Source organism: Somniosus microcephalus, chromosome 3, assembly GCF_052327205.1.
Source record: "Somniosus microcephalus isolate GS21.2 chromosome 3, FLI_Smic_1.0, whole genome shotgun sequence".
In the NCBI taxonomy this organism is placed as follows: Eukaryota; Metazoa; Chordata; class Chondrichthyes; order Squaliformes; family Somniosidae; genus Somniosus; species Somniosus microcephalus.
In genome coordinates this window covers 113,885,191-113,895,803 of record NC_140989.1, presented here as the reverse complement: position 1 = coordinate 113,895,803, position 10,613 = coordinate 113,885,191, and the positions used below count along the sequence as shown (strand labels likewise).

The window sequence follows — 10,613 nt, the reverse complement described above, 5'->3', positions numbered from 1 at the left end:
GTTCTTTAGACATTTTGATTACTTGTGTACCTGTGCACTAGCTCTTAGTGATTTGTGTACATAGACACCCACATCTCTTTGCTCCTCCACAGTTCCTAATCTCTCACCATAAAGAAAATATTCTGATTGATCTTTCTTAGGGCAATGTTGTGAAGGAGTAAGTCATAAAACCTATTTAGAAAAATATATTATCTTATGGAAGTATTCTGGCCTTATTGAAACGGGACAAGTTGTTGACCCTGAATAAATAACATTATTGAAACAGAAGGTGCATGGTTCCAAGTAGCTGACTTTTGGGAACAAAAATAATGGTCCACCCTGGATAAGGTGTTTTAATTTAAACTTCGTAAAGATGGCACATAAGATAAGGAACATCTGCCCTCATAAAGATGACATAAAGTAAGGAACACCTGCCCTTCACACCGTTTTATATGGTGAACCCAGAACACCTGGAGAAAGACAAGATTCTGGAATATTACAAGCTGATGTAGCAGTAAAGAATTGCAGAGGTCAGCAGAAAGATGAATAGGCATAATTAACTTCGGTCAGCAGAAACCTTAAAGGAAATACAACTGGAAAAGGGTATAAATATTGAAGTCTCAAATGGGATATCAGGGTCGCTTTAATGAGCAAAGCAATTCTCAGCTACAGAGGCAGCTCTGTGGTCTACCACTCTTTGTACTTCGGGGATCAAAGGTATTTGATATTGATGGATATCCTGTATAGAAAACTTTAAGAACTGTAATACTGTAGCGACGTTAAGATTTAACAGTAAGATTCTCTGTTAAAAAGATCATATTTTTTCTCTTTTTAGAACTGTTAACGTTGCGATTGACTGATTCACCAACTGTAAATTGTATGTCGGTTCTTTTAATAAATCTCTATATATTTTTAGAATTGTCTCACATAAGTCTTCTGTATCAATAACTCACGAACTCAATCTCTGTACACTCCTTGGTGAAGAGTTATATAATTCTGAACGAGTTCTCTGGACCCTCATAATATGCAGGATGTTACAGTCTAGCTAAGCTTATTAAAAGAACTATCTGGAGGACGGTAACATTTTCGGGTTGTTCCTTTCCTTTAGGGAGAGATAGCCCGGACCTTTAGATCCAATTAAGCATCTTTAGGAGTCGGCTGTCTCAAACTTTAGTTGAAAGTGAACGTCTGAGAAATACGCCTGATCCAGGGTAGTCCCAAAGGGGCTAGGACTAGTAAATGTCCCTTCAATGTGGATGACCTCATACTTGCCCACATCGAATTCCATTTGCCATAGTTTTGCCCATTTACTTAATGGTCTTGATTACAACCCAGCCCCCTTGGGCAGGAACGAGTTGGGCGAGGGTTTCAAATCTTGAAAATCGCAATCTCGCCTCCAACCAGCCGCATTACCAGCCGGCATAATATTAACGGCAGCAAATTAAGCCATTGATGAGGCTCCTACTAAAGGTAGGCGTGGACTAATTACCATGCAAAAGTTGCAGCCCAATGATGTCATTCAGGCCATGATATAATATTAACTTGAAGGCAGAGGAGTCCCACACTGTTTGCAGCTTGGCAGCAGAATGATAACGGGAGGAGCCGGCTGGCCAGAAGAGGCGAAGGTAAGTCTTCAAAAATTACTTCTGTTAGAACTCCATACAGGCCAAGAAGAGCAGTTGTGCTGCCCCCGGGCCCCTCAAGGAGTCCTTGGGCCTCCACAGGACTGGCCTTCTCTGCAATTTTGAGGAAACCCCCAGTCCTGGCCTTCCACTGATCTTGAAGGAACCCCCAACCCCATCATCAATCCATGATCATTGTGGAATCTCTGGTCCCACTGACTGCCATGGTCCTGCCACCAAATTTTGTTCTCGACCGGCGCGGCTAGTTCGTGAATCTGACCAGATGTTGGCCAGGCATCTAGGAACTTTTATTTAAACAAGGCTCTGCCATTAAGATCAGCAGGACCTGCACATCCTCGACCTCTCTGAGTCCGTCGAACTCTGCTGGGCTTGCTCGCATTATTCTTGCCCCCCCAGGAAAATCAATTCCATCATGTCTATGGTAAGGACGATTGGTAGGGCATTGTTTTAATTAGTTACCTGGGGCTGGGAGGAAGGAATGTCCATGCCAGGAATTTCTTTTCCCCAGCATACTGCCACTTATATTGGCAGATGTGGGCACACCGGAGAGTCTAGGCCTAAGTTCAAGCTAACTGCTAGCTCTAGTTGTTACTTTGATGGACAGTGTAAAATAAATTTGTTGGCCTGTGACAGCCAGCCAGTGCCACATTTCCTACAACTCCCCCCCCCCCTTTCTGGTGGGTGCTCCAGATATGCCAATACTGGTGTGGGTGCCCACCATTCATATTTGAATTTACTGACTTCCCCCAGTTACTTCAGTGGGGTCAGGCGGACAAACCCTAGAATTTATGCTGGTGGAGCAGTTTCTTGCCTTTCTATTGTACATAAAAGTTGTAAAATAAAAATATATTAATGAATGGGTTCATGATTTTAATGATTAGGTATAACCATGCTGTTTTTACCACAGTATTATAAAAGCCAAGGTTAGACATTCGTGTTGGCATTTCTAAAAATGGCATCTTTATTATTAAAATAAGTTCAGAGGAGACATAAGCTTCAGATTTACATATTACATATAAATAAGAGAAGGCACCAAACAGACACCAAACAGCCTTACTACCGAGAAATACATTTAAAAACATTTCAAAGTGATATTTAAATATCCATTTTGAACAGATTTTGTAGGATAATCTATAATAGATGGAGTTGTTCCATTCAGCTCAGTATGCGGATGTTGGCTTGTCAGACTCATTATGATTCTGCAGAAGATGAAAATAGAGCCAGTATAAATAGAATGGTCTGTACATCATACAAATGATATGCTGTGCCAGTAACACACTAAATGGTGGACATTGAGCATTTGTTTACAAACAGTGGGGTGAGAATTCCTCAGGTCACTATGTGCAGCAACATCTTAACTGGATTTGTCAAGATTGCCTCTGTTGGCTATTTCTAGCAAAATCAGAAAGATGTTCCATAAATATGGTCTGCCAAGCAGGAAATCTTCATGAACACATTGACAATGTTGTTACACATTGTGATGAGAAGAATTCTTAGCCTTGTGTGAGAACATTTTTATATTAGTTATGTAAAAGCAGTGTTGATTAGTAATGTGCTTTTTGCAGTAAATTAATGGGGTTGAAGATCTGCAGCCCTTCCAGTGCACTCCCACTGTAAGTTCGGGTCCCAACCGGGTTTTGCGCTGTCTTGTTTCGGGGCCTGCCCCAAACAAGGTCACCAATGTCAGATGAAGCGTGGCTGCGGAAAAGTTTCCAAACTGGGGATGTGAGGGATAGTGGTATATCTAGTGAAACAAGTCTTGCTGGAACAACTGGGGACCACTTGGGGCTCTAGGCCTGCAATAAGGTATAGAAATTTTTCATTATGTTTTTGGCTCCTTAAAAGGAGAGATGATTAGCCAGAATCCAAAACCCTGATTTTTACTTAAAATGCTTGGCGAGAATGGGGTGCATTCGGGTCGGTCCGATTTTTTTCTCCATTGACTTAATATTAATTATATATGGTGGCTTTTATTAGAACTATTACTTAATTACTCTTCATTTCTCTCAAAACTTCATACTAAAGCATTGTAGTGCACTTATGCCAACTCTTTAAAAATATCTTAATATTTAATAAAGAAGGATGAACTACCTTGTAGGATCTTTCATTTTTCAATATGATGCCTCCACTACACGCTAGTGGACTTAAGCTAGGCACAGATCACATTCTGGGAAACCACATGGTGGGCAAAGCCCTCTAGTGATGTTTCAGTATTGGCATTACCGATATCAGGTGACATAAAAAATCTCAGGTGGTGTTGACCATGCAACATAATAGGGTATCAAAGTGGCAATTCATTTCAATTTACAGTACAAAGAAAACCAACAAACAAAAATCTGCTAAATGAATTCCCTAATGGATCAAGGAAATGGGCTCATGGGCGCATGTTATGTAAATGGCGCATCATATTGAAGAATGAAGAAAACTTTGCAAGGTAGCAATCTTTCTTCTTTATTCAAATATTCAACACAATTTTGCAGAAACCAATAGCACTTAAGGTGAAGCTGAGAGGAAGGGGCAGGAGGTAGTGAGCCAGAAACCCCAGTTCTAGAACAGGTTGGCTAAAAACTATGGGTTCTAAGTCAAAATAATAGGGGGAGAAATTCAGTTGGCTGCGCCACCCGTTAGCGCCTTAAGAGGGTGCTAAGTGGGTCGCAAACCAACTGGCGCCCGGGCGCGGCGCTGTCCACGCTGTTATGTTCATTAATAACTAGTCGTTTTTATTAAGAACAGCTAGCTTTTGCCAGACACTTTATTGAGCACATGTGGACTAGGTACAGTATCTGTAGAGGCCTCCATCTTGACTGCTGCCTTGTGGGTAGCCTAGTGCATTGTGGGTAGCCCACTCTTATATACATACAGCACCACCTAGTGTACCATTCCAGAATGACAGGTTACTGATCATTACATCCCCCTTTCTTTGAGGTTAAACAAAATCAGTATCAATCAATAACAACATAAACATCTTCAACAGTCAATACATTTTCAATGTAGTTTTCTTTGTACTCAAAGATTAAGTCTATCAGGCTGTTTTACTTCACGTGTGGATCTTCTCAGCACAGGTAAGTCTGATGTGTTTTCATGAGAGCCTGTATGTGTATTTGTGTTAGATTGTTCTGGTGGTGAGTGACAAGATTCAGTTGCGGCATTGTCATCGATTTGCTCTTCGATAGTCTCTTGTGTTTTTAGGAGGGAACGGCGGTTCCTCCTGAGAATATGTCCTTCCTCAGTTCTAACAGTGTATGACCTTGGTCCTACTTCCTCAAGAACTGTAGCTTTCCTGTTCCATGCATCTGGATCCTCAATCCTGACAACATCATCCCTTGTCAATGGTTTCAGAGTTTTGGATGACTTGTCATAGTATGATTTCTGTTTCAGCTTTAACAGTTGAAGTCTCTGTCTCAGTTCCTTACTCTGCTTTTCTTTTGCACAGCAGGGTAGCGTGGTACGCAACTTGTGACCCATTAGGAGTTCAGCAGGTGAAGAACCAGAGTCTAAAGGTGAGGCTCAGTAGCTCAGCAGGGCGAGATAAGGATCAGACTTACTTTCTGTCGCTTTCTTCAGTAGCTGCTTGAGAACTTGAACACCTTTCTCTGCCTTACCATTCGACTGAGCATACAAAGGACTGGATGTGATGTGTTGAAAGTCATAATGTGCTGCAAACTGTTGCCACTCCTTACAGTTGAACAGCTAGCTTCTAGCTAGACATTTATTCAGTACACGTTCCCTAGGTACAGCATCTGTAGAGATTCAGCATGTGTGCTTCTGTGTGCAGGCCGCCATCTTTACTGCTGCCTTGTGGGTAGCCTAGTGCATCGTGGGTAGCCCACTCTTACATACATACAGCACCACCTAGTGTACCATTCCAGAATGACAGGTTACTGATCATTACACACGCCTCCCGCTAAATTCTGCGGGACGCTAGTGGTGGCACTAGCCATTAGCGCTGTGCCGCTACCGATGATGTCATCGGTGTGTGCAGCGCCCCGCTGATGCCCCGGCCACGATATTTGGAAGCGCCCCCTGATTTACCGCCGGACGCTATGTCCGACCGGTTCGGGGGGCCTACCTGCGGCCGGGGAGGCGCAAATTAAAGGAGGTGCGGGACGGCCATTTTTGTTGTTGGCCACCTGCCAGCACCTGCCTGTGCTCCCGTCCCCGGCCTCCTGAACACCCCCCCGCCGCGGAGTGCCGGCTGCGTTCCAAGAGCCCAGCACTTCTCCTCGGTGTCGGGCTCTTTTGCCTGCAGTCGCGATCCTCGGGGGCCCAGCTGGGCCCCAGATCGCGCTGCACAAGGCCCCTCCCCTTTAAGAAGGGGAGGAAGGCCTGCAATACTGCAGCGTGACGTGCCGCAGCGTGTGGCGCTGCGGCATGTTGCGCCATGATATTCAGTCGCAGCGCCCCAAGAGGGATGTGGGGCGCCTCTAGTGGTGCCGCGCTTCCCTTTCTTTGGGGCGCTACCACTCAATTTCCGACGGGTGGCCGTGAATGCTTCCGGGGCGCTACTTTTAGTGCCCTGGTGAGGCTGGCGTCCCAAATGGGGCTATACTCAATTTCTCCCCCATAGTGTTTTGCAAATGCACAATGGTTACTTCATTTAACGGATTTACCGATAATGCTAATGGGCATCTGTTTCAAGAATGTCCAAGAAGCAGTCAGTGGATGGTCAACATAATCCCTTAAAGAGCCAGTGTCAGAGAATTAGTAGCAGTAAAGAAAGTACTCCACTGTCCATTTTCTGAGCCTTTTTCTTAAAGGTTGGTCTTCCTAAGAGCTTGGGCCATAGATGATATGAAAAGTGCCATTCCAATTCTGATTTATAAGGAGGTGTATAAGATGATAAAATTACAATTTATTGTCTCAAATCTTTGGCAGGAAATACAAGTATGTGCTAATTTCTCGAATAGAATGCAAATTAAATAGGGCTAACTAACGACTACCTGGATATCACTAACCCAGAGAGCTAGAACAGCAGCTACCAAAACAGCAGTCTTCCATTACAGAAACAAGAATTCATGGGGGAGAGATTCCGCTTTGGGCGCAATCGGCAATCTGGGAGCAAATTGTACTTGAAATTGTGCTGGTTTTCCGAAATGAAGTTATGGTTCAAGTTTCTGCTCACACTTATTTGCATAAGCACAAATGTAAAATCTTCCATGAACCAGCGCAAACGGGCAGTGTAATAGAACGTCATTTTTTTCCCCCTTGCATTAAAATATATTCATCATTGTTATATTTAAGAGTGGTAACCTGGTGCAGTTTTATTAAACATCTGAAAATGAAGGTATCACAAAATATAAACATTTTTAATAAGAGTGTCTAGTCCACCAACTGTGAGTAACCTGATTATAAATCATCGAAAATTACTTTAAAACTATACAGAACCATTCACTAGCTTCATTGGTGTACACTAGACAATTTCTTCGTAAATTAAATATTTTTAAATATTTATAAATGTTTGAAACGTGCCTACTAGTGTGTGTGCTTAAACAAAATTGTTTAATTTTAAGATCCTTTGTTTGTGGGCGGGGTCGTCTTCCATTGTGATTTTTTTTAAAGCAGCATTAAAGAAACTTGAAATAATTTGCGCTTAAAATTACTTGATCTTTTACCCTTGTTTGTCCAATTTCCGGTGAATTAGAAACATAGAAGATAGCAGGAGTAGGCCATTCAGCCCCTCGAGCCTTCTCCACCATTCAATGCGATCATGGCTGATCATCCAAATTCAGTACCCGGTCCCTGCTTTCTCCCCATACCCCTTGATCCCTTTAGCCTTAAGAAATATATCCAACTCCTTTTTGAATATATTTAATGAACTGGCCTCCACCGCCCTCTGTGGTAGAGAGTTCCACAGGTTCACCACTCTCTGGGTGAAGAAATTCCTCATTTCTGTCCGAAATGGCCTACCCTTTATCCTTAGACTGTGACCCAAGGTTCTGGACTCCCCGCCCATCGGGAACATCCTTCCAGCATCTAGTCTGTCCAGTCCTGTTAGAATTTTATAAGTTTCAATGAGATCACCTCTCATTCTTCTAAACTCCAGCGAGTACAAGCCCAATCGACCCAATCTCTCCTCATACGTCATTCCTGCCATTCCAGGTATCAGCCTGGTGAATCTTCGCTGAACTCCTTCCATTGCAAGAACATCCTTCCTCAGATAAGGTGACCAAAACTGCACACAATACTCAAGATGTGGTCTCACCAAGGCCCTATACCACTGCAGCAAGGCTTCCTTGTTCCTGTACTCAAACCCTCTCGCTACGAAGGCCAACATACCATTTGCCTTCTTAACCGCCTGCTGCACCTGCATGCTTACCTTCAGCGACTGGTGCACAAGGACACCCAGATCTTGCTGCACTTCCCCTTCTCCCAATCTATTGCCATTCAGATAATAATCTGCCTTCCTGTTTTTACCACCAAAGTGGATAACCTCACATTTATCCACGTTATATTGCATCTGCCATGTTTCTGCCCAATCACCCAAAATGTCCAAATCATCCTGGAGTTTCTCGACATCCTCCTCACAGCACACACGCCCACCCAGCTTTGTGTCATCTGCAAATTTGGAGATATTACATCTAGTTCCCTTGTCTAGATCATTAATATATATTGTGAATAGCTGGGGTCCAAGGACTGATCCCTGCGGTACCCCACTAGTCACTGCCTGCCACTCGGAAAAAGAGCCATTTATTCCAACTCTTTCCTTTCTGTCTGCCAACCAGTTCTCTATCCAAGTCAATACCTTGCCCCCAATCCCATGTGCCTTAACTTTACACGCTAATATCTTATGCGGGACCTTATCGAAGGCCTTCTGAAAGTCCAGATACACCACATCCACTGGTTCTCCCTTATCTATTTTACCAGTTACATCCTCAAAAAATTCCAGTAGATTAGTCAAGCACGATTTACCTTTTGTGAATCCATGTTGACTTTGTCCGATCCTGTCACTGTTTTCCAAGTGCTCAGCTATTACATCTTTTATAATGGACTCTAGCATTTTCCCCACAACCGATGTCAGGCTTACCGGTCTGTAATTCCCCATTTTCTCTCTACCACCTTTTTTGAATATTGGGGTAACATTACCTACCCTTCAATCCATGGGTATTGTTCCAGATTCCATTGAATGTTGGAAGATGACCAGCAATGCATCTAATATTTCTAGGGGCACTTCCTTAAGTACCCTAGGATGTGGATTATCAGGCCCTGGGGATTTATCGGCCTTCAATCCCATCAATTTCCCTACAAATACTGATTTCTTTCAATTCCTCCCTTTCATCAGATCCTATGTTCCCTGGCATCTCTAGGAGGTTATTTGTGTCCTCTTTGGTGAAGACAGAACCAAAATATGTATTTAGTTGGTCTGCCATTTCTTTGTTTCCCATTATAAATTCCCCTGATTCTGACTGCAAGGGACCTACGCTTGACTTCACCAATCTTTTTCTCTTCACATATCTATAAAAGCTTTTACAGTCAGTTTTTATGTTCCCTGATAGCTTACTCTCATATTCTATTTTCCTTCTTAATGAATCCCTTTGTCCTCCTTTGTTGAATCCTAAACTGCTCGCAATCCTCAGGATTATTGCTTTTTCCGGGCAATTTATATGTCCTCTCCTTGGATCTTATGCTCTTCCTAATTTCCCTTGTTAGCCACGGTTGAGTCACCTTTTTTGTTTTATTTTTATGCCAAACTGGGATGAACAAACTCTGTAGTTCATCCATGAGGTCTTTGAATGTTTGCCATTGCCTATCCACCGTCAACCCTTTGAGTGACATTCCCCAATCAATCCTACCCAACTCGCGCCTCAGACCATCGTAGTTTCCTTTATTTAAATTTAGGACCCTAGTCTCTGAGTCAACTACTTCATTCTCCATCTTAATGAAGAATTCGATCATATTATGATCGCTCCGACCCAAGGGGCCTCGTACAACAAGATTGCTAATTAATCCTTTCTCGTTACATAACACCCAGTCTAAGATGGCCTGATCTCTGGTTGGATCCTTGACATATTGGTCCAGGAAACCATCCCGTAAACACTCCAGGAATTCCTCCTCCACAGTATTGTTGCTAATTTGGTTAACCCAATCTATATGTAGATTAAAGTCACCCATGATGACTGCTGTGCCCTTATTGCTGCTTCTTTAATTTCCTTTTTAATGCCATCCCCAACCTCCGCCTTACTGTTTGGAGGTCTATATACCACTCCCACTAACGTTTTCTGCCCCTTGGTATTTCTCAATTCTACCCATACAGATTCCACATCATCAGAGCTAATATCCTTCCTTACAATTGTGTTAATCCCTTCTTTAACCAGTAATGCTACCCCACCTCCCTTTCCTTTAGAACATAAGAACATAAGAAATAGGAGCAGGAGTAAGCCAATCGGCCCCTCAAGCCTGCTCCACCATTCAATAAGATCATGGCTGATCTGATCCTAACCTCAAATCTTCTATCACTCTCCATCCCACCCAAACCCATGTGATCTCCCGGGAGAGGCAAAAAACCAGCTAAAAAACCCAATGGCCAATTTGGGAGAAAAAATCTGGGAAATTCCTCTCCGACCCATCTAGGCGATCGAAACTCTTCCAGGAGATCACTCTGTCCCTATATTTTCTACATTACTTACCTTCTGTAAAGGCGATCTCCACCCCAGCCAGGAACAGGAATAAAACCATCTCCTGAAATCTAACACAGAATTAGAACACAAGAAGTAGGAGCAGAACCAGGCTACATGGCCCCTGGGCCCGCTCCACTACCCACAGGGCCATGACCATTCCGAACCTAGACTCATGTCCAATTTCCTGCCCGCTCCCCGTAACCCTTAATTCCCTTTACTTCTAGGAAGCTATCTATTTCTGTTTTAAATGTATTTAATGATGTCGCTTCCATAGCTTTCTGGGGCAGCAAATTCCACAAACCTACCACCCTCTGAGTGAAGAAGTTTCTCCTCATCTCAGTTTTGAAAGAGCAGCCCCTTATTTTAAGATTATGCC

The 10,613-nt window shown here is 43.1% G+C and overlaps 1 long non-coding RNA gene across 1 annotated transcript in view; it reads right to left on the bottom strand.

The window, feature by feature from the left end:
- Window positions 1-2,559: 2,559 nt before the first annotated feature.
- LOC147121273 (uncharacterized) overlaps window positions 2,560-10,613 on the bottom strand; it is a 75,687-nt gene continuing 67,633 nt past the window's right edge. The window contains exon 2 of the long non-coding RNA XR_015077522.1: window positions 2,560-2,821. This is a non-coding gene — a long non-coding RNA (uncharacterized LOC147121273). The remainder of the gene's footprint in view (window positions 2,822-10,613) is intronic.